This window comes from Corvus brachyrhynchos, unplaced genomic scaffold (assembly GCF_000691975.1).
Source record: "Corvus brachyrhynchos isolate BGI_N302 unplaced genomic scaffold, ASM69197v1 scaffold67, whole genome shotgun sequence".
NCBI lineage: Eukaryota > Metazoa > Chordata > Aves > Passeriformes > Corvidae > Corvus > Corvus brachyrhynchos.
The window spans coordinates 766,269-772,114 of NW_008239114.1; the positions used below are offsets into that span (position 1 = coordinate 766,269).

The window sequence follows — 5,846 nt, forward strand, 5'->3', positions numbered from 1 at the left end:
GCGGGGCCCCGCTCAGCCCCGGCCGCTTCTCCTCCCCAGCGCTCCCGAGAGCCGCGGCAGAGCCCAGCGCTCTGCGGAGTCCTCGCACCGCAAAGCCTCGCTCCCCCCTCTGCTCCCTGCCCGCCCCCCGGGCTAAGCAATATGCCACGGCCTCCCCTCTCTCCCGCCCTTTCTTGAAGAATAAGCTCATAAATCTGCCTGGGGCAACGAAAACACTGAGCTCATGGCCCTTAGATCTGTGTGGGAGGAGCTCTCGCTGGCGATTAAAGGAGTTTAAGGTTTGCTTTGAAAAGCTCTTTGATTCTGGTAGGGGCTCTGGTGCCAAAAGGCAGCGATGGGGCTGCAAATGCCTCTCCCCCTCTGCACCTGCCTGGGTCAGGGAGCAGCAGCGGCGTGGGGGAGGGAAGGGGAAGCGCAGCGCTCGCAGCGCTCTGCAGCGGCAGCTGAGGGACCCCTGCCACCCCTCTGCCAACTGCAGGGCAGTGGCTGCTGCTGCCCTGGAGACCAGACACTTCAGCCGGGATGCCAAAGTGCCTCCATGCCTGTGGAACACGCTGCTCCCCCAGATCCTTCTTCCTCCGAGGAGCTGGGTTGGTTCTCAGGCACGGGGTCCTGCCTGTGTGACAAGGACCCAAGGGAGAGGAGCGGAGGTCAGGACAGGGATCACCAAGCAGCGCTCTGAAAAGCAGTGGGAAGGGATAGGGCAGGGCTGTCAGGGCCGGGAGGAGCCTGGGGTCTTGGAGAATGAATTGAGTTTAGTAGGGGAAGAAAAGAGATCAGAAACGGTCTTCATGAGGAACAGCGGGACTAAGCACAAGCATCCTGGTGCAGCCCAGTCAAAAGAGAGCCAGGCTCCAGCCTGCGTGGAGGCAGGAGCTGTGCCAGAATGGAGAGCAGGGGGAGGATTCAGGGAGGCTCAGGTGGTGCCTCCTGTCCTGCAGGGATGTATCAAGGACCCAAAAAGGGCTAATGTAAAACCATTCCCAGATGCACCAGCCCCAGGTTTGCTGGCAGTGAGGAAGGAGGGCAGCTCCCAGTCTCTTCCCCTCCATGGATGACAAGTCTCTCAAGCTATCCACAGCTCTCTGTCTCCCTTTGCCTTGTTTGCAGGCCTTCCTGTAGCTGTTTAAAGCTCTTTGAAGGATTTGCAAATGAAAAGCAGTCCCCATGGGAGTGGAGCGAGTAGAACACACCTGTAAGGGCAGGACATGCTCAAGGGACATGCTGTCTCTTCTTGTGAGCAGCCACAGGTCCCACTACAAAGAGAGCCCGGGAGACAGGATGGTTTCCAGTACTGAACATCCCCGTGGGGCACCAATTAGGAACATTCCCTTTGTTCAAAGGGAAGGTGAAGCCCAAGCACCACGTGTCATCCCATCAGATGTGCCACGGTGGGAACTGCAGGGGTGGAAGGGGAGCAGAAATGAGGCCTCGTCTGCCAAGTATGGTGGGGGAGACGAGGGGCGTGCAGGCATGGGGGCTGCTGGGAGGGTGCCCCACACACAGGGTGAAAGGCTTTGTAATGTGATGCTGAGCCCTGAAGACCACCAGCCCCTGGGACATTCCCCCTGGCCGGTGGCACCTCCTGGAGCTGGCAATGCCATGGGCATGGAGCAATGGGTGCTGCTGGCAGTGTGACATGTGGCCAACATCAGGGATCTTAGGGACCTGCAGGATCAGAAGGCACAAGGCACCTTCCCAAGGATGTTATCTGATGTGGGGATGGCTCTGGGTATAATTGCATCTTGAAACTTCAAGAGAACTCACAATTGTGGGCTATTCTTAACCTCAGTAAAGCAAGTGTTCATCTTTGCATGAAACCTGCAGGAAAGACATTTGTACCTTTAGACAGAAATTAATCTTCCCTCTTTCCCAGAGAACACAAGAAAAAATTCTGGTTGTAGGAAACAATATCTGCAGTTCTGCTTTATCCCTGGTTCTGCATCCCTGTAAGTGTCCCCACCAGCCCCTCAGCACCTGGGGGCTGGGAAAGGAAACGGCCACGTGAGCGTTTCATTTATAGAATCACAGAGTCCCAGGATGGTTTGGGTTGGAAGGGACCTTAAAGCCCATCCCATTCCACCCCCTGCCATGGGCAAGGACACCTTCCACTAGCCCAGGTTGCTCCAAGCCCCATCCAGCCTGGCCTTGGACACTGCCAGGGATCCAGGGGCAGCCACAGCTGCTCTGGGCACCCTGTGCCAGGGCCTCCCCACCCTCACAGGGAGAAGTCCTTCCCAATATCCCATCTATCCCTGCCCTCTGGCAATGGGAAGTCATTCCCTCCTGTCCTGTCCTTCCAGGCCCTCGTCCAAAGTCCCTCTCCAGCTCTCCTGGATCCCCTTTAGGCCCTGGAAGGGGCTCTGAGGTCTCCCTGGAGCTTCCTCCAGGTGAACACCCCCAGCTCTCCCAGCCTGGCTCCAGAGCAGAGGGGCTCCAGCCCCGTGACCAGCTTAGAGGCCTCCTCTGGGCTCGTTGCATTCGGTGACTCCCCAGGCAGCCCTGAGACATCCTGGCCAAGGACACGACCCTGGACTTCTGTGCTGCTCAGCTCACTGCTCCCAAGGGAAGAACGAGACACAGATCCATGGGGCTGCACCCTCTGGCTTTCTTCTCCCTGGACACAGGGCCATGGGGGTGGTCAGATACCATCCCAAGCTGTTGTCCCAGATGTTGCCCCAAGGCCCCATCCCAAAACTGGAAGGTCTCCTCATGTACCAAAGGACAGAGATGTACCTTTAGGGTCAGCTGTGTGGTTTTGGCAGAACCAAAGGCACCACAGCCAGGACAGGACCTTGATTATAGGTGCAGGTGAGGTTTGTACTGCTGCACTCATTTCCTGTGGCAAAGTGTTCCACAGATTAATGAGGTCCTATGGCACAGACTGGTTTTACATGTGCCCTAGAAACGCCGTGTGGGGCTTTCTAGAGCATGGGGCAGCCTCCCCATGCATGCTGGCTGTAACTGCTCTTCCACTCAGGGCCAAGCAGCAGGTTCCTGCGCTGCAGGTTGTGTTTGCAGCTGCGTCCTGTGCAGGGAAGTGCCTGCCAGTTTAGGTATTGTAGTGCTTTCATGTGGTGCAAGACAGCAGAAGATTTATTAGTGACAAAAGCATGAATGCTGGAAGCCGTGATTTATTGAAGAAGGGGGAGAGGAAATGTGTTGCAGCCCGTGCTGGTTAGTGTGGTGTGTCTGAGGTGAGCTCGCACATGCTGTGAAAACCGCCCTGCTCCTCCTTGGAGAGCTCTGCCTCACCTGGCGAGACCATGGGGTGGGCCCACTCCTCTTCCAGGGGGTGACTTTACCCTGACCCTCTCACAGATGCTCTGAGGAAAGGGTTTCTCCTAGGGGAAGGGACACAAGGACTCCGACTTTTGGAAACAGGTGCCCCACAAGCTTTGGCTCCCTTGTATAGGTGGGAGATACAAAGGACAGTGCAGCACAAGGCACCAGGTTTCTAGCTCTGTCCCAGCCTTAGGGTTGACCCCAAAGCTCTCTTCCTTTCCTGTGCCTCAGTCTCCCTATCTTTAAAGCACCACTAATGAACCCTTCCCAACATGCTTTGAGATTAATTGATCAAACTGGGGCTACAGAAGAGCTGGAGACTCTCTGCACTTTCCAGCCACATGTCTGGACCTCTCGAGCTAAAACACCTTTTAAAAGTTTATTAAATAGTTCTTGAGGCTTCCATTTGTTCAGCCACCACGTGAAGAAAAGCACCACTGAACTCTCAGATTTAGTGCCTGCCTTTCATGTCCGCTGACCTCATCCCTTCTCGCTCACAGAGCATCCACAAGTCAGAGCAGCTACTGGAACACTCCTCACAGCCACAGGCAGCAGCTGCTTGGAGTTCCTGGGCAGCACTGGAGAACTCCACGGAGGAAGTGAACCCAGCTAGGAAATGTCAGCTTGGCCAGAGATGCTGTAAACCCCAATTCTGTTTTCTGTAGGAAGCTGCTCTACTTTCAGCACACTTCTTCCTGAATGGATGGGGGTAAATAACAGCTAGTTCAGCTCTTTGCTGGACCTAAAAGGGAGGGGAAAGGCTGGCTTGGGTTAAAAAACAAGGGGTGTTCTTTTCAGGTTTCCCAGGCAATTAAAACTAAACCAAACCAAAACACGTTTTCTCTGACTATCTCCAAAACACTTTGCTTTGACCCAAGACAGAGTGCTTTCTTTTTTGAGTCACCTGAAAATCTCTAAACCCTTAAAAAAAAAAGTATCTTACAATGAAAACTTCCACCATCTCCCCCCAGCCCCACTGGTTTTTTTTAGGGAAGCATAATTTTTCCGTGAATTTACTTTTGACCAAAATGCTGTAGGTTCTACCTGACCTGGAAGTCACAGTCATTCAGCTGAGCTTGTGCTGTCACTTTCCCTTTCAACATTGTTTCTGGCTTTTCACCTCCCACTGCACAGACACAAAGGTCTCATGGGAGCATCACCCTCATCCCAGGGCTGTGCTGAGTTCCCAGGGAGACTAAAGAGGGGCTGGGAGAGGGAAGGAAAGAATCCACGAAGGCTCTTTTTAGCTTCAGAGAGCTCCTCTGGCTCTTCTGACTACCTCTGGCTACTGCCAAGGCACCTTTGAAACACCTTTGAAACATCTCCAGCATGTTGGGCACCATGACTGGGCTGGAGGGGAAATCCACATTCCCTTTGAAGTCTGGATACTTGAACAGTCTTAGAATTATAGGGCTGTAATGTACAGGAATGTGTGGGGCTGTAATTGTGACTTAGATCCTTGGATGAAAGGTGCTATGTACATACAAAAGGTATTATCATTATTGCTACTATTATTACTATTATTATTACTATTATTATTGCTATTATTATTATTATAGGCCTGCAATATGTGGATTGGAGATGAAAGTAGCACCAAAAGATCCTGAAATACAAGATGTGTCTTAAGGAAATTTCAGCTTGAAATTAGGTTTGTCTACACAGGAAAAGCGGAGCCGACTGGCTCCGCTGCACTGACAGCTCTGGGGTTTGATGGAAGAACTGCTGTATGCAGGCATGATTCCCAAATCCAAGTTTCTCTGACCTTCAGAAAGGTGTCTCCAGCAGGAGCAATTCCAGAGCAGCTCTAGCAGAGAAAGTGAGATCAGGCATTTTCACCATTCTTTATGAGACACCCTGATTGCTCTGTAGCCATCACAAAATAAGTCCCTGGTGTTTGAGCCATTGGGTAGGAGGTGTTTGGGAACTGGTGTCCTGGAGGCTGGAAGGGAGCCTGGAGCAAGCTCCCGGTGTCGCTGGGCACAGAGGGAGCTCCTGTGCATTGGTCCTGCTGCCCTCCAGCAGAGACGGGTCCAGATCCAGCATCCTGCGCTCCTCATCCTCCTTCCAGCCACCAACCACCTCTCTCCCAGAGCAGCCTGGACGCAGTGCATGGAGAAATCCAGGATCACCTTTGATCCTTGTACGTGCTGTGGGTCTGCACAGCCTTTGCCATCAGCCTCTCGTCGTTGTCCTGCCCTGGTCTGCACCCATGTCCCATTAACAAGGGGGGCCATAAGTGAAGCCAGGCACTGGAGTGCGACTCCCAAGGACAATCTCGTGGGGATTTTCTCCTGTGTCACCGGCTCTGCAGAGCATCAGGTTTCACTTTCTACCTGAACCGCAGGGGCCGCAGAGCGGTAACTGACTCACACTGGGGAGGAGCGGGGGATGAGTCAGGTCCATCCACAGCAGCTTTTCCATTGCTAAACTCCCACAAGAGCCATCTGGCTCCTCGCAGGAGGGTTCAGCTCCCCAGCCCTGCCCAGCTCTTTCCCAATTGCACTGATGAGCGGAGCTTTTCCCCGGCACAGTCGGGAGCGCTGGTGCCTCACCGCCCGCAG

The 5,846-nt window shown here is 53.8% G+C and overlaps 1 protein-coding gene and 1 long non-coding RNA gene across 2 annotated transcripts in view; one reads left to right on the plus strand and one right to left on the minus strand.

Annotated features, from left to right (window-relative positions):
* Positions 1–5,846, plus strand: part of LGR6 (leucine rich repeat containing G protein-coupled receptor 6) — a 152,029-nt gene that overhangs the window by 8,900 nt on the left and 137,283 nt on the right.
* The window catches only part of LOC108448060, a 22,380-nt gene continuing 18,920 nt past the window's right edge, over positions 2,387–5,846 (minus strand). The window contains exons 3-4 of the long non-coding RNA XR_001863842.1: positions 5,365–5,381; positions 2,387–2,471 (exon numbers count right to left, since the gene is read on the minus strand). This is a non-coding gene — a long non-coding RNA (uncharacterized LOC108448060). The remainder of the gene's footprint in view (positions 2,472–5,364; positions 5,382–5,846) is intronic.